General features: G+C 53.0%; 4 non-coding genes across 4 annotated transcripts; all 4 read left to right on the top strand.

Annotated features, from left to right (window-relative positions):
- Window positions 1-3,691: 3,691 nt before the first annotated feature.
- TRNAN-GUU (transfer RNA asparagine (anticodon GUU)) lies at window positions 3,692-3,765 on the top strand. The gene has a single exon. It is a non-coding gene; the product is annotated as a tRNA-Asn (tRNA).
- Window positions 3,766-5,015: 1,250 nt separating this feature from the next.
- On the top strand, window positions 5,016-5,089 carry TRNAN-GUU (transfer RNA asparagine (anticodon GUU)). The gene has a single exon. It is a non-coding gene; the product is annotated as a tRNA-Asn (tRNA).
- Window positions 5,090-8,704: 3,615 nt separating this feature from the next.
- On the top strand, window positions 8,705-8,778 carry TRNAN-GUU (transfer RNA asparagine (anticodon GUU)). The gene has a single exon. It is a non-coding gene; the product is annotated as a tRNA-Asn (tRNA).
- Window positions 8,779-13,108: 4,330 nt separating this feature from the next.
- TRNAN-GUU (transfer RNA asparagine (anticodon GUU)) lies at window positions 13,109-13,182 on the top strand. The gene has a single exon. It is a non-coding gene; the product is annotated as a tRNA-Asn (tRNA).
- The last annotated feature ends 5,264 nt before the right edge of the window (window positions 13,183-18,446 follow it).

The raw sequence follows: 18,446 nt of genomic DNA on the forward strand, positions 1-18,446 counted from the left end.
GTCTCCGTGGCCCAATTGGCTAGCGCGATCCACTGTTAACGTAAAGGTTGGAGGTTCGAGCCCACCAGGTGTTGGTGCGGCGCTTTTTTTTCTTTGGGCTGATAGCTCTGAAGAAATGTTCTGACGGTGGTGAGCGTGGAGCACGACTGTCTCCGTGGCGCCATTGGCTAGCGCGATCGGCTGTTAACCGAAAGGTTGGAGGTTCGAGCCCACCCGGTGGTGGTGCGGCGCTTTTTTTTCTTTGGGCTGATAGCTCCGAAGAAATGTTCTGATGGTGGTGAGAGTGGAGCACGACTGTCTCCGTGGCGCAATTGGCTAGCGCTATCGGCTGTTAACCGAAAGGTTGGAGGTTCGAGCCCTCCCGGGAGTGGTGTGTTGCTTTTTTTTTCTTTGGGCTGATAGCTTTAAAGATATGTTCTGATGGTGACTAGAGTGGAGCAGGACTGTCTCCGTGGCGCAATTGGCTAGCGCGTTCGGCCGTTAACCGAAAGGTTGGAGGTTCGAGCACACCCGGTGGTGGTGCGGGCTTTTTTCTATGGGCTGATAGCTTTGAAGATATGTTCTGATGGTGGTGAGAGTGAAGCAGGACTGTCTCCGTGGCGCAATTGGCTAGCGCGATCGACTGTTAACCGAAAGGTTGGAGTTTCGAGCCCACCCGGGGACGGTGTGTCGCTTTTTTTCTTTGCGCTGATTGCTTTGAAGATATGTTCTAATGGTGGTGAGAGTGGAGCACGACTGTCTCCGTGACGCAATTGGCTAGCGCTATCGGCTGTTAACAGAAAGGATGGAGGTTCGAGCCCGGCCGGGGGTGGTGCGGCGCTTTTTTTTTCTTTGGGCTGATAGCTTTGAAGATATGTTCTGATGTTGGTGAGAGTGGAGCACGACTGTCTCCATGGCGCAGTTGGCGAGCGCGATCGGCTGTTAACCGAAAGGTTGGAGGTTAGAGCCCACCCGGTGGTAGTGCGGCGCTTTTTTTTTCTTTGGGCTGATAGCTTTGAAGATATGTTCTGATGGTGGTGAGAGTGGAGCATGACTGTCTCCGTGGCGCAATTGGCTAGAGCGATCGGCTGTTAGCCGAAAGGTTGGAGGTTGGAGCCCACCCGGGGGGGGGGGGTGCGGCGCTTTTTTTCTTTGGGCTGATAGCTTTGAAGATATGTTCTGATGGTGATGAAAGTGGAGCACGACTGTCTCCGTGGCGCAAATGGCTAGCGCGATCGGCTGTTAGCCGAAAGGTTGGAGGTTCGAGCCCACCCGGGGGTGGTGCGGCGCTTTTTTTCTTTGGGCTGATAGCTTTGAAGTTATGTTCTGATGGTGGTTAGAGTGTAGCAGGACTGTCTCCGTGGCGCAATTGGCTTTCGCGATCGGCTGGTAACCGAGAGGTTGGAGGTTTGAGCCCACCCGGGGACGGTGTGTCGCGTTTTTTTTCGCTGATAGCTTTGAAGATATGTTCTGATGGTGGTGAGAGTGGAGCACGACTGAGTCCGTGGCGCTATTGGCTAGCGCGATCTGCTGTTGACCGAAAGGTTGGAGGTTCGAGCCCAGCCGGTGGTGGTGTGGGCTTATTTTTCTATGGCCTGATAGCTTTGAAGATATGTTCTGTTGGTGGTGAGAGTGAAGCAGGACTGTCTCCGTGGCGCAATTGGCTAGCGCGATCGACTGTTAACCAAAAGGTTTGAGGTTCGAGCCCACCCGGTGGTGGTGCGGCGCTTTTTTTCTTTGGGCTGATAGCTTTGAAGATATGTTCTGATGGTGGTGAGAGTAGAGCAGGACTGTCTCCGTGGCGCAATTGGCTAGCGCGATCGGCTGTTAACCGAAAGCTTGGAGTTTCGAGCCCACCCGGTAGTGGCGCGGCGCTTTTTTTTCTTTGAGCTGATAGCTTTGAAGTTATGTTCTGATGGTGGTGAGAGTGGAGCAGGACTATCTCCGTGGCGCAATTGGCTAGCGCGATCGGCTGTTAACCGAAAGGTTGGAGTTTCGAGCCCACCCGTGGACGGTGTGTCGCTTTTTTTTCTTTGCGCTGGTAGCTTTGAAGATATGTTCTGATGGTTGTGAGAGTGAAGCACGACTGTCTACGTGGCGCAATTGGCTAGCGCGATCGGCTGTTAACAGAAAGGATGGAGGTTCGAGCCCACCCGGGGGTGGTGCGCCGCTTTTTTTTCTTTGGGCTGACAGCTTTGAAGATATGTTCTGATGTTAGTGAGAGTGGAGAATGACTGTCTCCATGGCGCAATTGGCTAGCGCGATCGGGTGTTAGACGAAAGGTTGGAGGTTCGAGCCCACCCGGAGTGGTGCGGCGCTCTTTTTCTTTGGACTGATAGCTTTGAAGATATGTTCTGATGGTGGTGAGAGTATAGCAGGACTGTCTCCGTGGCGCAATTGTCCAGCGCGATCGGCTGTTAGCCGAGAGGTTGGAGGTTTGAGCCCACCCGGCGACGGTGTGTCGCTTTTTTTTTCTTTTCGCTGACAGCTTTGAAGATATGTTCTGATGGTGGTGAGAGTGGAGCACGACTGTCTCCGTGGCGCAATTGGCCTGCGCGATCTGCTGTTGACCGAAAGGTTGCAGGTTCGAGCCCACCCGGTGGTGGTGCGGCGCTTCTTTTTCTTTGGGCTGATAGTTGTGAAGAAATGTTCGGACGGTGGTGAGAGTGGAGCACGACTGTCTCCGTGGCGCAGTTGGCTAGCGCGATTTGCAGGTAACCAAAAAGTTGGAGGTTCGAGCCCACCCGGTGGTGGTGCGGCACTTTTTTTTTCTTTGGGCTGATAGCTTCGAAGATATGTTCTGATGGTATTGAGAGTGGAGCACGACTCTCTCCGTGGCGCAATTGGCTAGCGCGATCGGCTGTTAACCAAAAGGTTGGAGGTCCGAGCCCACCCGGTGGTGGTGTGGGCTTATTTTTCTATGGGCTGATACCTTTGAAGATATTTTCTGATGGTGGTGAGAGTGAAGCAGGACTGTCTCCGTGGCGCAATTGGCTAGCGCGATCGACTGTTAACAAAAATGTTTGAGGTTCGAGCCCACCCGGTGGTGGTGCGGCGCTTTTTTTCTTTGGGCTTATAGCTTTGAAGATATGTTCTGATGGTGGTGAGAGTAGAGCAGGACTGTCTCCGTGGCGCAATTGGCTAGCGCGATCGGCTGTTAACCGAAAGCTTGGAGTTTCGAGCCCACCCGGTAGCGGCGCGGCGCTTTTTTTTCTTTGAGCTGATAGCTTTGAAGACATGTTCTGATGGGGGTGAGAGTGGAGCAGGACTGTCTCCGTGGCGCAATTGGCTAGCGCGATCGGCTGTTAACCGAAAGGTTGGAGTTTCGAGCCCACCCGGGGACGGTGTGTCGCTTTTTTTTCTTTGCGCTGATAGCTTTGAAGATATGTTCTGATGTTAGTGAGAGTGGAGCACGACTGTCTCCATGGCGCAATTGGCGAGCGCGATCGGCTGTTAACCGAAAGGTTGGAGGTTCGAGCCCACCCGGTGGTAGCGCGGCGCTTTTTTTTCTTTGGGCTGATAGCTTGGAAGATATGTTCTGATGGTGGTGAGAGTGGAGCTGGACTGTCTCCGTTGCGCAATTGGCTAGCGTGATCGGCTGTTAACCGAAAGCTTGGAGTTTCGAGCCCACTGGGGACGGTGTGTCGCTTTTTTTCTTTGGACTGATAGCTTTGAAGATATGTTCTGATGGTGGTGAGAGTATAGCAGGACGGTCTCCGTGGCGCAATCGGCTAGCGCGATCGGCTGTTAACCGAGAGGTTGGAGGTTTGAGCCCACCCGGGGACGGTGTGTCGCTTTTTTTTCTTTTCGCTGATAGCTTTGAAGATATGTTCTAATGGTGGTGAGAGTGGAGCACGACTGTCTCCGTGGCCCAATTGGCTAGCGCGATCCGCTGTTAACGTAAAGGTTGGAGGTTCGAGCCCGCCAAGTGGTGGTGCGGCGCTTTTTTTTCTTTGGGCTGATAGCTCTGAAGAAATGTTCTGACGGTGATGAGCGTGGAGCAGGACTGTCTCCGTGGCGCCATTGGCTAGCGCAATCGGCTGTTAACCGAAAGGTTGGAGGTTCGAGCCCTCCCGGGAGTGGTGTGTTGCTTTTTTTCTTTGGGCTGATAGATTTAAAGATATGTTCTGATGATGGCTAGAGTGCAGCAGGACTGTCTCCGTGGCGCAATTGGCTAGCGCGTTCGGCCGTTAACCGAAAGGTTGAAGGTTCGAGCACACCCGGTGGTGGTGCTGGCTTTTTTCTATGGGCTGATAGCTTTGAAGATATGTTCTGATGGTGGTGAGAGTGAAGCAGGACTGTCTCCGTGGCGCAATTGGCTAGCGCGGTCGACTGTTAACCGAAAGGTTGGAGGTTCGAGCCCACCCGGTGGTGGTGCGGCGCTTTTTTTCTTTGGGCTGATAGCTTTGAAGATATGTTCTGATGGTGGTGAGAGTGGAGCAGAACTGTCTCCGTGGCGCAATTGGCTAGCGCGATCGGCTGTTAACTGAAAGCTTGGAGTTTCGAGCCCACCCGGTAGCGGCGCGGCGCTTTTTTTTCTTTGAGCTGATAGCTTTGAAGATATGTTCTGATGGGGGTGAGAGTGGAGCAGGACTGTCTCCGTGGCGCAATTGGCTAGCGCGATCGGCTGGTAACCGAAAGGTTGGAGTTTCGAGCCCACCCGGGGGTGGTGCGCCGCTTTTTTTCTTTGGGCTGATAGCTTTGAAGATATGTTCTGATGTTAGTGAGAGTGGAGCACGACTGTCTCCATGGCGCAATTGGCGAGCGCGATCGGCTGTTAACCGAAAGGTTGGAGGTTCGAGCCCACCCGGTGGTAGTGCGGCGCTTTTTTTTCTTTGGGCTGATAGCTTTGAAGATATGTTCTGATGGTGGTGAGAGTGGAGCTGGACTGTCTCCGTTGCGCAATTGGCTAGCGAGATCGGCTGTTAACCGAAAGCTTGGAGTTTCGAGCCCACTGGGGACGGTGTGTCGCTTTTTTTCTTTGGACTGATAGCTTTGAAGATATGTTCTGATGGTGGTGAGAGTATAGCAGTACTGTCTCCGTGGCGCAATCGGCTAGCGCGATCGGCTGTTAACCGAGAGGTTGGAGGTTTGAGCCCACCCGGGGACGGTGTGTCGCTTTTTTTTCTTTTCGCTGATAGCTTTGAAGATATGTTCTGATGGTGGTGAGAGTGGAGCACGACTGTCTCTGTGGCGCAATTGGCTAGCGCGATCTGCTGTTGACTGAATGTTTGGAGGTTTGAGCCCACCCGGTGGTGGTGCGGCACTTTTTTTTCTTTGGGCTGATAGCTCTGAAGAAATGTTCTGATGGGGGTGAGATTATAGCAGGACTGCCTCCGTGGCGCCATTGGCTAGCGCGATCAGCTGTTAACCGAAAGGTTGGAGGTTCGAGCCCTACCGGGAGTGGTGTGTTGCTTTTTTTTCTTTGGGCTGATAGATTTAAAGATATGTTCTGATGGTGGTGAGAGTGAAGCAGGACTGTCTCCGTGGCGCAATTGGCTAGCGCGATCGGCTGTTAACAAAAATGTTTGAGGTTCGAGCCCACCCGGTGGTGGTGCGGCGCTTTTTTTCTTTGGGCTGATAGCTTTGAAGATATGTTCTGATGGTGGTGAGAGTAGAGCAGGACTGTCTCCGTGGCGCAATTGGCTAGCGCGATCGGCTGTTAACCGAAAGCTTGGAGTTTCGAGCCCACCCGGTAGCGGCGCGGCGCTTTTTTTCTTTGAGCTGATAGCTTTGAAGATATGTTCTGATGGTGGTGAGAGTGGAGCACGACTGTCTCCGTGGCGCAATTGGCTAGCGCGATCGGCTGTTAACAGAAAGGATGGAGGTTCGAGCCCACCCGGGGGTGGTGCGCCGCTTTTTTTCTTTGGGCTGATAGCTTTGAAGATATGTTCTGATGTTAGTGAGAGTGGAGCACGACTGTCTACATGGCGCAATTGGCGAGCGCGATCGGCGGTTAACCGAAAGGTTGGAGGTTCGAGCCCACCCGGTAGCGGCGCGGCGCTTTTTTTTCTTTGAGCTGATAGCTTTGAAGATATGTTCTGATGGTGGTGAGAGTGGAGCAGGACTGTCTCCGTGGCGCAATTGGCTAGCGCGATCAGCTGTTAACCGAAAGGTTGGAGTTTCGAGCCCACCCGGGGGTGGTGCGCCGCTTTTTTTCTTTGGGCTGATAGCTTTTAAGATATGTTCTGATGGTGGTGAGAGTAGAGCAGGACTGTCTCCGTGGCGCAATTGGCTAGCGCGATCGGCTGTTAACCGAAAGCTTGGAGTTTCGAGCCCACCCGGTAGTGGCGCGGCGCTTTTTTTTCTTTGAGCTGATAGCTTTGAAGTTATGTTCTGATGGTGGTGAGAGTGGAGCAGGACTATCTCCGTGGCGCAATTGGCTAGCGCGATCGGCTGTTAACCGAAAGGTTGGAGTTTCGAGCCCACCCGTGGACGGTGTGTCGCTTTTTTTTCTTTGCGCTGGTAGCTTTGAAGATATGTTCTGATGGTTGTGAGAGTGAAGCACGACTGTCTCCGTGGCGCCATTGGCTAGCGCGATCAGCTGTTAACCGAAAGGTTGGAGGTTCGAGCCCTACCGGGAGTGGTGTGTTGCTTTTTTTTCTTTGGGCTGATAGATTTAAAGATATGTTCTGATGGTGGTGAGAGTATAGCAGGACTGTCTCCGTGGCGCAATTGTCCAGCGCGATCGGCTGTTAGCCGAGAGGTTGGAGGTTTGAGCCCACCCGGCGACGGTGTGTCGCTTTTTTTTTTCTTTTCGCTGACAGCTTTGAAGATATGTTCTGATGGTGGTGAGAGTGGAGCACGACTGTCTCCGTGGCGCAATTGGCCTGCGCGATCTGCTGTTGACCGAAAGGTTGCAGGTTCGAGCCCACCCGGTGGTGGTGCGGCGCTTCTTTTTCTTTGGGCTGATAGTTGTGAAGAAATGTTCGGACGGTGGTGAGAGTGGAGCACGACTGTCTCCGTGGCGCAGTTGGCTAGCGCGATTTGCAGGTAACCAAAAAGTTGGAGGTTCGAGCCCACCCGGTGGTGGTGCGGCACTTTTTTTTTCTTTGGGCTGATAGCTTCGAAGATATGTTCTGATGGTATTGAGAGTGGAGCACGACTCTCTCCGTGGCGCAATTGGCTAGCGCGATCGGCTGTTAACCAAAAGGTTGGAGGTCCGAGCCCACCCGGTGGTGGTGTGGGCTTATTTTTCTATGGGCTGATACCTTTGAAGATATGTTCTGATGGTGGTGAGAGTGAAGCAGGACTGTCTCCGTGGCGCAATTGGCTAGCGCGATCGACTGTTAACAAAAATGTTTGAGGTTCGAGCCCACCCGGTGGTGGTGCGGCGCTTTTTTTCTTTGGGCTTATAGCTTTGAAGATATGTTCTGATGGTGGTGAGAGTAGAGCAGGACTGTCTCCGTGGCGCAATTGGCTAGCGCGATCGGCTGTTAACCGAAAGCTTGGAGTTTCGAGCCCACCCGGTAGCGGCGCGGCGCTTTTTTTTCTTTGAGCTGATAGCTTTGAAGATATGTTCTGATGGGGGTGAGAGTGGAGCAGGACTGTCTCCGTGGCGCAATTGGCTAGCGCGATCGGCTGTTAACCGAAAGGTTGGAGTTTCGAGCCCACCCGGGGACGGTGTGTCGCTTTTTTTTCTTTGCGCTGATAGCTTTGAAGATATGTTCTGATGTTAGTGAGAGTGGAGCACGACTGTCTCCATGGCGCAATTGGCGAGCGCGATCGGCTGTTAACCGAAAGGTTGGAGGTTCGAGCCCACCCGGTGGTAGCGCGGCGCTTTTTTTTCTTTGGGCTGATAGCTTGGAAGATATGTTCTGATGGTGGTGAGAGTGGAGCAGGACTGTCTCCGTGGCGCCATTGGCTAGCGCAATCGGCTGTTAACCGAAAGGTTGGAGGTTCGAGCCCTCCCGGGAGTGGTGTGTTGCTTTTTTTCTTTGGGCTGATAGATTTAAAGATATGTTCTGATGATGGCTAGAGTGCAGCAGGACTGTCTCCGTGGCGCAATTGGCTAGCGCGTTCGGCCGTTAACCGAAAGGTTGAAGGTTCGAGCACACCCGGTGGTGGTGCTGGCTTTTTTCTATGGGCTGATAGCTTTGAAGATATGTTCTGATGGTGGTGAGAGTGAAGCAGGACTGTCTCCGTGGCGCAATTGGCTAGCGCGGTCGACTGTTAACCGAAAGGTTGGAGGTTCGAGCCCACCCGGTGGTGGTGCGGCGCTTTTTTTCTTTGGGCTGATAGCTTTGAAGATATGTTCTGATGGTGGTGAGAGTGGAGCAGAACTGTCTCCGTGGCGCAATTGGCTAGCGCGATCGGCTGTTAACTGAAAGCTTGGAGTTTCGAGCCCACCCGGGGGTGGTGCGCCGCTTTTTTTCTTTGGGCTGATAGCTTTGAAGATATGTTCTGATGTTAGTGAGAGTGGAGCACGACTGTCTCCATGGCGCAATTGGCGAGCGCGATCGGCTGTTAACCGAAAGGTTGGAGGTTCGAGCCCACCCGGTGGTAGTGCGGCGCTTTTTTTTCTTTGGGCTGATAGCTTTGAAGATATGTTCTGATGGTGGTGAGAGTGGAGCTGGACTGTCTCCGTTGCGCAATTGCCTAGCGAGATCGGCTGTTAACCGAAAGCTTGGAGTTTCGAGCCCACTGGGGACGGTGTGTCGCTTTTTTTCTTTGGACTGATAGCTTTGAAGATATGTTCTGATGGTGGTGAGAGTATAGCAGGACTGTCTCCGTGGCGCAATCGGCTAGCGCGATCGGCTGTTAACCGAGAGGTTGGAGGTTTGAGCCCACCCGGGGACGGTGTGTCGCTTTTTTTTCTTTTCGCTGATAGTTTTGAAGATATGTTCTGATGGTGGTGAGAGTGGAGCACGACTGTCTCTGTGGCGCAATTGGCTAGCGCGATCTGCTGTTGACTGAATGTTTGGAGGTTTGAGCCCACCCGGTGGTGGTGCGGCACTTTTTTTTCTTTGGGCTGATAGCTCTGAAGAAATGTTCTGATGGGGGTGAGATTATAGCAGGACTGCCTCCGTGGCGCAATTTGCTAGCGCGATCGGCTGTTAAGCGAAAGGTTGGAGGTTCGAGCCCTCCTGGGAGTGGTGTGTTTCTTTTTTCATTGCGCTGATAGCTTTGAAGATATGTTCTAATGGTGGTGAGAGTGGAGCACGACTGTCTCCGTGGCCCAATTGGCTAGCGCGATCCGCTGTTAACGTAAAGGTTGGAGGTTCGAGCCCACCAGGTGGTGGTGCGGCGCTTTTTTTTCTTTGGGCTGATAGCTCTGAAGAAATGTTCTGACGGTGATGAGCGTGGAGCAGGACTGTCTCCGTGGCGCCATTGGCTAGCGCGATCAGCTGTTAACCGAAAGGTTGGAGGTTCGAGCCCTACCGGGAGTGGTGTGTTGCTTTTTTTTCTTTGGGCTGATAGATTTAAAGATATGTTCTGATGGTGGTGAGAGTGAAGCAGGACTGTCTCCGTGGCGCAATTGGCTAGCGCGATCGGCTGTTAACAAAAATGTTTGAGGTTCGAGCCCACCCGGTGGTGGTGCGGCGCTTTTTTTCTTTGGGCTGATAGCTTTGAAGATATGTTCTGATGGTGGTGAGAGTAGAGCAGGACTGTCTCCGTGGCGCAATTGGCTAGCGCGATCGGCTGTTAACCGAAAGCTTGGAGTTTCGAGCCCACCCGGTAGCGGCGCGGCGCTTTTTTTCTTTGAGCTGATAGCTTTGAAGATATGTTCTGATGGTGGTGAGAGTGGAGCACGACTGTCTCCGTGGCGCAATTGGCTAGCGCGATCGGCTGTTAACAGAAAGGATGGAGGTTCGAGCCCACCCGGGGGTGGTGCGCCGCTTTTTTTCTTTGGGCTGATAGCTTTGAAGATATGTTCTGATGTTAGTGAGAGTGGAGCACGACTGTCTACATGGCGCAATTGGCGAGCGCGATCGGCGGTTAACCGAAAGGTTGGAGGTTCGAGCCCACCCGGTAGCGGCGCGGCGCTTTTTTTTCTTTGAGCTGATAGCTTTGAAGATATGTTCTGATGGTGGTGAGAGTGGAGCAGGACTGTCTCCGTGGCGCAATTGGCTAGCGCGATCAGCTGTTAACCGAAAGGTTGGAGTTTCGAGCCCACCCGGGGGTGGTGCGCCGCTTTTTTTCTTTGGGCTGATAGCTTTTAAGATATGTTCTGATGTTAGTGAGAGTGGAGCACGACTGTCTCCATGGCGCAATTGGCGAGCGCGATCAGCTATTAACCGAAAGGTTGGAGGTTCGAGCCCACCCGGTGGTAGTGCGGCGCTTTTTTTCTTTGGGCTGATAGCTTTGAAGATATGTTCTGATGGTGGTGAGAGTGGAGCTGGACTGTCTCCGTTGCGCAATTGGCTAGCGTGATCGGCTGTTAACCGAAAGCTTGGAGTTTCGAGCCCACTGGGGACGGTGTGTCGCTTTTTTTTTGCGCTGACAGCTTTGAAGATATGTTCTGATGGTGGTGAAAGTGGAGCCTCAGTGTCTCCGTGGCGCAATTGGCTAGCGCCATCGGCTGTTAAGCGAAAGGTTGGAGGTTCGAGCCCTCCTGGGAGTGGTGTGTTGCTTTTTTCTTTGCGCTGATAACTTTAGAGACATGTTCTCATGGTGGTGAGATCTGAGCAAGACTGTCTCCGTGGCGCAATTGGCCAGCACGTTCGGCTGTTAACCGAAAAATTGGAGGTTTGAGCCCTCCCGGGAGTGGTGTGTTGCTTTTTTCTTTGCGCTGATAGCTTTGAAGATATGTTCTAATGGTGTTGAGAGTGGAGCACGACTGTCTCCGTGGCCCAATTGGGTAGCGCGATCCGCTGTTAACGTAAAGGTTGGAGGTTCTAGCCCACCAGGTGGTGGTGCGGCGCTTTTTTTTTGAGCTGGTAGCTCTGAAGAAATGTTCTGACGGTGGTGAGCGTGGAGCACGACTGTCTCCGTGGCGCCATTGGCTAGCGCGATCGGCTGTTAACCGAAAGGTTGGAGGTTCGAGCCCACCCGGTGGTGGTGCGGCGCTTTTTTTCTTTGGGCTGATAGCTCCGAAGAAATGTTGTGACGGTGGTGAGAGTGGAGCACGACTGTCTCCGTGGCGCCATTGGCTAGCGCTATCGGCTGTTAGACGAAAGGTTGGATGTTCGAGCCCACCCGGAGTGGTGCGGCGCTTTTTTTCTTTGGACTGATAGCTTTGAAGATATGTTCTGATGGTGGTGAGAGTATAGCAGGACTGTCTCCGTGGCGCGATTGGCTAGCGCGATCGGCTGTTAACCGAGAGGTTGGAGGTTTGAGCCCACCCGGCGACGGTGTGTCGCTTTTTTTTCTTTTCGCTGATAGCTTTGAAGATATGTTCTCATGGTGGTGAGAGTGGAGCACGACTGTCTCTGTGGCGCCATTGGCTAGCGCGATCGGCTGTTAACCGAAAGGCTGGAGGTTCGAGCACACCCGGTGGTGGTGCTGGCTTTTTTCTATGGGCTGATAGCTTTGAAGATATGTTCTGATGGTGGTGAGAGTGAAGCAGGACTGTCTCCGTGGCGCAATTGGCTAGCGCGGTCGACTGTTAACCGAAAGGTTGGAGGTTCGAGCCCACCCGGTGGTGGTGCGGCGCTTTTTTTCTTTGGGCTGATAGCTTTGAAGATGTGTTCTGATGGTGGTGAGAGTGGAGCAGAACTGTCTCCGTGGCGGAATTGGCTAGCGCGATCGGCTGTTAACTGAAAGCTTGGAGTTTCGAGCCCACGCGGTAGTGGTGCGGCGCTTTTTTTTCTTTGAGCTGATAGCTTTGAAGATATGTTCTGATGGTGGTGAGAGTAGAGCAGGACTGTCTCCGTGGCGCAATTGGCTAGCGCGATCGGCTGTTAACAAAAATGTTTGAGGTTCGAGCCCACCCGGTGGTGGTGCGGCGCTTTTTTTCTTTGGGCTGATAGCTTTGAAGATATGTTCTGATGGTGGTGAGAGTAGAGCAGGACTGTCTCCGTGGCGCAATTGGCTAGCGCGATCGGCTGTTAACCGAAAGCTTGGAGTTTCGAGCACACCCGGTAGCGGCGCGGCGCTTTTTTTGCTTTGAGCTGATAGCTTTGAAGATATGTTCTGATGGTGGTGAGAGTGGAGCACGACTGTCTCCGTGGCGCAATTGGCTAGCGCGATCGGCTGTTAACAGAAAGGATGGAGGTTCGAGCCCACCCGGGGGTGGTGCGCCGCTTTTTTTCTTTGGGCTGATAGCTTTGAAGATATGTTCTGATGTTAGTGAGAGTGGAGCACGACTGTCTCCATGGCGCAATTGGCGAGCGCGATCGGCTGTTAACCGAAAGGTTGGAGGTTCGAGCCCACCCGGTAGCGGCGCGGCGCTTTTTTTCTTTGAGCTGATAGCTTTGAAGATATGTTCTGATGGTGGTGAGAGTGGAGCAGGACTGTCTCCGTGGCGCAATTGGCTAGCGCGATCGGCTGTTAACCGAAAGGTTGGAGTTTCGAGCCCACTCGGGGACGGTGTGTCGCTTTTTTTTTCTTTGCGCTGATAGCTTTGAAGATATGTTCTGATGGTGGTGAGAGTGGAGCACGACTGTCTCCGTGGCGCAATTGGCTAGCGCGATCGGCTGTTAACAGAAAGGATGGAGGTTCGAGCCCACCCGGGGGTGGTGCGCCGCTTTTTTTCTTTGGGCTGATAGCTTTTAAGATATGTTCTGAGTTTAGTGAGAGTGGAGCACGACTGTCTCCATGGCGCAATTGGCGAGCGCGATCAGCTGTTAACCGAAAGGTTGGAGGTTCGAGCCCACCCGGTGGTAGTGCGGCGCTTTTTTTCTTTGGGCTGATAGCTTTGAAGATAAGTTCTGATGGTGGTGAGAGTGGAGCTGGACTGTCTCCGTTGCGCAATTGGCTAGCGTGATCGGCTGTTAACCGAAAGCTTGGAGTTTCGAGCCCACTGGGGACGGTGTGTCGCTTTTTTTTGCGCTGATAGCTTTGAAGATATGTTCTGATGGTGGTGAAAGTGGAGCCTCAGTGTCTCCGTGGCGCAATTGGCTAGCGCCATCGGCTGTTAGACGAAAGGTTGGAGGTTCGAGCCCACCCAAAGTGGTGCGGCGCTTTTTTTCTGTGGACTGATAGCTTTGAAGATATGTTCTGATGGTGGTGAGAGTATAGCAGGACTGTCTCCGTGGCGCAATCGGCTAGCGCGATCGGCTGTTAACCGAGAGGTTGGAGGTTTGAGCCCACCCGGGGACGGTGTGTCGCTTTTTTTTCTTTTCGCTGATAGCTTTGAAGATATGTTCTGATGGTGGTGAGAGTGGAGCACGACTGTCTCCGTGGCGCAGTTGGCTAGCGCGATTTGCATTTAACCGAAAAGTTAGAAGTTCGAGCCCACCCGGTGGTGGTGCGGCAGTTTTTTTTCTTTGGGCTGATAGCTTTGAAGATATGTTCTGATGGTGGTGAGATTATAGCAGGACTGCCTCCGTGGCGCAATTTACTAGCGCGATCGGCTGTTAAGCGAAAGGTTGGAGGTTCGAGCCCTCCTGGGAGTGGTGTGTTGCTTTTTTCTTTGCGCTGATAACTTTAGAGACATGTTCTCATGGTGGTGAGATCTGAGCAAGACTGTCTCCGTGGCGCAAATGGCCAGCACGTTCGGCTGTTAACCAAAAAATTGGAGGTTTGAGCCCTCCCGGGAGTGGTGTGTAGCTTTTTTCTTTGCGCTGATAGCTTTGAAGATATGTTCTAATGGTGTTGAGAGTGGAGCACGACTGTCTCCGTGGCCCAATTGGGTAGCGCGATCCGCTGTTAACGTAAAGGTTGGAGGTTCTAGCCCACCAGGTGGTTGTGCGGCGCTTTTTTTTTTGAGCTGGTAGCTCTGAAGAAATGTTCTGACGGTGGTGAGCGTGGAGCACGACTGTCTCCGTGGCGCCATTGGCTAGCGCGATCGGCTGTTAACCGAAATGTTGGAGGTTCGAGCCCACCCGGTGGTGGTGCGGCGCTTTTTTTTCTTTGGGCTGATAGCTCCGAAGAAATGTTGTGACGGTGGTGAGAGTGGAGCACGACTGTCTCCGTGGCGCCATTGGCTAGCGCTATCGGCTGTTAGACGAAAGGTTGGAGGTTCGAGCCCACCCGGAGTGGTGCGGCGCTTTTTTTCTTTTCGCTGATAGCTTTGAAGATATGTTCTCATGGTGGTGAGAGTGGAGCACGACTGTCTCTGTGGCGCCATTGGCTAGCGCGATCGGCTGTTAACCGAAAGGTTGGAGGTTCGAGCCCACCCGGTGGTGGTGCGGCGCTTTTTTTTCTTTGGGCTGATAGCTCCGAAAAAATGTTCTGACGGTGGTGAGAGTGGAGCACGACTGTCTCCGTGGCGCAATTGGCTAGCGCTATCGGCTGTTAACCGAAAGGTTGGAGGTTCGAGCCCTCCCGGGAGTGGTGTGTTGCTTTTTTTCTTTGGGCTGATAGCTCTGAAGAAATGTTCTGACGGTGGTGAAAGTGGAGCCTCACTGTCTTCGTGGCGCAATTGGCTAGCGCGATCGGCTGTTAGACGAAAGGTTGGAGGTTCGAGCCCACCTGGAGTGGTGCGGCGTTTTTTTCTTTGGACTGATAGCTTTGAAGATATGTTCTGATGGTGGTGAGAGTATAGGAGGACTGTCTCCCTGGCGCAATTGGCTAGCGCGATCGGCTGTTAACCGAAAGCTTGGAGTTTCGAGCCCACCCGGTAGTGGCGCGGCGCTTTTTTTCTTTGAGCTGATTGCTTTGAAGATATGTTCTGATGGTGGTGAGAGTGGAGAAGGACTGTCTCCGTGGCGCAATTGGCTAGCTCGATCGGCTGTTAACCGAAAGGTTGGAGTTTCGAGCCCACCCGGGGACGGTGTGTCGCTTTTTTTTTCTTTTCGCTGATAGCTTTGAAGATATGTTCTGATGGTGGTGAGAGTGGAGCACGACTGTCTCTGTGGCGCAGTTGGCTAGCGCGATTTGCAGTTAACCGAAAAGTTGGAGGTTCGAGCCCACGCGGTGGTGGTGAGGCACTTTTTTTTCTTTGGGCTGATAGCTTTGAAGATATGTTCTGATGGTGGTGAGAGTGGAGCTGGACTGTCTCCGTTGCGCAATTGGCTAGCGTGATCGGCTGTTAAGCGAAAGGTTGGAGGTTCGAGCCCTCCTGGGAGTGGTGTGTTGCTTTTTTCTTTGCGCTGATAACTTTAGAGACATGTTCTCATGGTGGTGAGATCTGAGCAAGACTGTCTCCGTGGCGCAATTGGCCAGCACGTTCGGCTGTTAACCGAAAAATTGGAGGTTTGAGCCCTCCCGGGAGTGGTGTGTTGCTTTTTTCTTTGCGCTGATAGCTTTGAAGATATGTTCTAATGGTGTTGAGAGTGGAGCACGACTGTCTCCGTGGCCCAATTGGGTAGCGCGATCCGCTGTTAACGTAAAGGTTGGAGGTTCTAGCCCACCAGGTGGTGGTGCGGTGCTTTTGTTTTTGAGCTGGTAGCTCTGAAGAAATGTTCTGACGGTGGTGAGCGTGGAGCACGACTGTCTCCGTGGCGCCATTGGCTAGCGCGATCGGCTGTTAACCGAAAGGTTGGAGGTTCGAGCCCACCCGGTGGTGGTGCGGCGCTTTTTTTTCTTTGGGCTGATAGCTCCGAAGAAATGTTGTGACGGTGGTGAGAGTGGAGCACGACTGTCTCCGTGGCGCCATTGGCTAGCGCTATCGGCTGTTAGACGAAAGTTTGGAGGTTCGAGCCCACCCGGAGTGGTGCGGCGCTTTTTTTCTTTGGACTGATAGCTTTGAAGATATGTTCTGATGGTGGTGAGAGTATAGCAGGACTGTCTCCGTGGCGCGATTGGCTAGCGCGATCGGCTGTTAACTGAGAGGTTGGAGGTTTGAGCCCACCCGGGGACGGTGTGTCGCTTTTTTTTCTTTTCGCTGATAGCTTTGAAGATATGTTCTCATGGTGGTGAGAGTGGAGCACGACTGTCTCTGTGGCGCCATTGGCTAGCGCGATCGGCTGTTGACCGAAAGGTTGGAGGTTCGAGCCCACCCGGTGGTGGTGCGGCGCTTTTTTTTCTTTGGGCTGATAGCTCCGAAAAAATGTTCTGACGGTGGTGAGAGTGGAGCACGACTGTCTCCGTGGCGCAATTGGCTAGCGCTATCGGCTGTTAACCAAAAGGTTGGAGGTTCGAGCCCTCCCGGGAGTGGTGTGTTGCTTTTTTTCTTTGGGCTGATAGCTCTGAAGAAATGTTCTGACGGTGGTGAAAGTGGAGCCTCACTGTCTCCGTGGCGCAATTGGCTAGCGCGATCGGCTGTTAGACGAAAGGTTGGAGGTTCGAGCCCACCTGGAGTGGTGCGGCGCTTTTTTTCTTTGGACTGATAGCTTTGAAGATATGTTCTGATGGTGGTGAGAGTAGAGGAGGACTGTCTCCGTGGCGCAATTGGCTAGCGCGATCGGCTGTTAACCGAAAGCTTGGAGTTTCGAGCCCACCCGGTAGTGGCGCGGCGCTTTTTTTTCTTTGAGCTGATTGCTTTGAAGATATGTTCTGATGGTGGTGAGAGTGGAGCAGGACTGTCTCCGTGGCGCAATTGGCTAGCTCGATCGGCTGTTAACCGAAAGGTTGGAGTTTCGAGCCCACCCGGGGACGGTGTGTCGCTTTTTTTTCTTTTTGCTGATAGATTTGAAGATATGTTCTGATGGTGGTGACAGTGGAGCACGACTGTCTCTGTGGCGCAGTTGGCTAGCGCGATTTGCAGTTAACCGAAAAGTTGGAGGTTCGAGCCCACCCGGTGGTGGTGCGGCACTTTTTTTTCTTTGGGCTGATAGCTTTGAAGATATGTTCCGATGGTGGTGAGAGTATAGCAGGACTGCCTCCGTGGCGCAATTTGCTAGCGCGATCGGCTGTTAAGCGAAAGGTTGGAGGTTCGAGCCCTCCTGGGAGTGGTGTGTTGCTTTTTTCTTTGCGCTGATAACTTTAGAGACATGTTCTCATGGTGGTGAGATCTGAGCAAGACTGTCTCCGTGGCGCAATTGGCCAGCACGTTCGGCTGTTAACCAAAAAATTGGAGGTTTGAGCCCTCCCGGGAGTGGTGTGTAGCTTTTTCTTTGCGCTGATAGCTTTGAAGATATGTTCTAATGGTGTTGAGAGTGGAGCACGACTGTCTCCGTGGCCCAATTGGGTAGCGCGATCCGCTGTTAACGTAAAGGTTGGAGGTTCTAGCCCACCAGGTGGTTGTGCGGCGCTTTTTTTGAGCTGGTAGCTCTGAAGAAATGTTCTGACGGTGGTGAGCGTGGAGCACGACTGTCTCCGTGGCGCCATTGGCTAGCGCGATCGGCTGTTAACCGAAATGTTGGAGGTTCGAGCCCACCCGGTGGTGGTGCGGCGCTTTTTTTTCTTTGGGCTGATAGCTCCGAAGAAATGTTGTGACGGTGGTGAGAGTGGAGCACGACTGTCTCCGTGGCGCCATTGGCTAGCGCTATCGGCTGTTAGACGAAAGGTTGGAGGTTCGAGCCCACCCGGAGTGGTGCGGCGCTTTTTTTCTTTTCGCTGATAGCTTTGAAGATATGTTCTCATGGTGGTGAGAGTGGAGCACGACTGTCTCTGTGGCGCCATTGGCTAGCGCGATCGGCTGTTAACCGAAAGGTTGGAGGTTCGAGCCCACCCGGTGGTGGTGCGGCGCTTTTTTTCTTTGGGCTGATAGCTCCGAAAAAATGTTCTGACGGTGGTGAGAGTGGAGCACGACTGTCTCCGTGGCGCAATTGGCTAGCGCTATCGGCTGTTAACCGAAAGGTTGGAGGTTCGAGCCCTCCCGGGAGTGGTGTGTTGCTTTTTTTCTTTGGGCTGATAGCTCTGAAGAAATGTTCTGACGGTGGTGAAAGTGGAGCCTCACTGTCTTCGTGGCGCAATTGGCTAGCGCGATCGGCTGTTAGACGAAAGGTTGGAGGTTCGAGCCCACCTGGAGTGGTGCGGCGTTTTTTTCTTTGGACTGATAGCTTTGAAGATATGTTCTGATGGTGGTGAGAGTATAGGAGGACTGTCTCCCTGGCGCAATTGGCTAGCGCGATCGGCTGTTAACCGAAAGCTTGGAGTTTCGAGCCCACCCGGTAGTGGCGCGGCGCTTTTTTTTCTTTGAGCTGATTGCTTTGAAGATATGTTCTGATGGTGGTGAGAGTGGAGCAGGACTGTCTCCGTGGCGCAATTGGCTAGCTCGATCGGCTGTTAACCGAAAGGTTGGAGTTTCGAGCCCACCCGGGGACGGTGTGTCGCTTTTTTTTTCTTTTCGCTGATAGCTTTGAAGATATGTTCTGATGGTGGTGAGAGTGGAGCACGACTGTCTCTGTGGCGCAGTTGGCTAGCGCGATTTGCAGTTAACCGAAAAGTTGGAGGTTCGAGCCCACCCGGTGGTGGTGAGGCACTTTTTTTTCTTTGGGCTGATAGCTTTGAAGATATGTTCTGATGGTGGTGAGAGTGGAGCTGGACTGTCTCCGTTGCGCAATTGGCTAGCGTGATCGGCTGTTAACCGAAAGCTT

The sequence above is a fragment of the Rhipicephalus microplus genome, unplaced genomic scaffold, assembly GCF_043290135.1.
Source record: "Rhipicephalus microplus isolate Deutch F79 unplaced genomic scaffold, USDA_Rmic scaffold_59, whole genome shotgun sequence".
Taxonomy (NCBI): domain Eukaryota; kingdom Metazoa; phylum Arthropoda; class Arachnida; order Ixodida; family Ixodidae; genus Rhipicephalus; species Rhipicephalus microplus.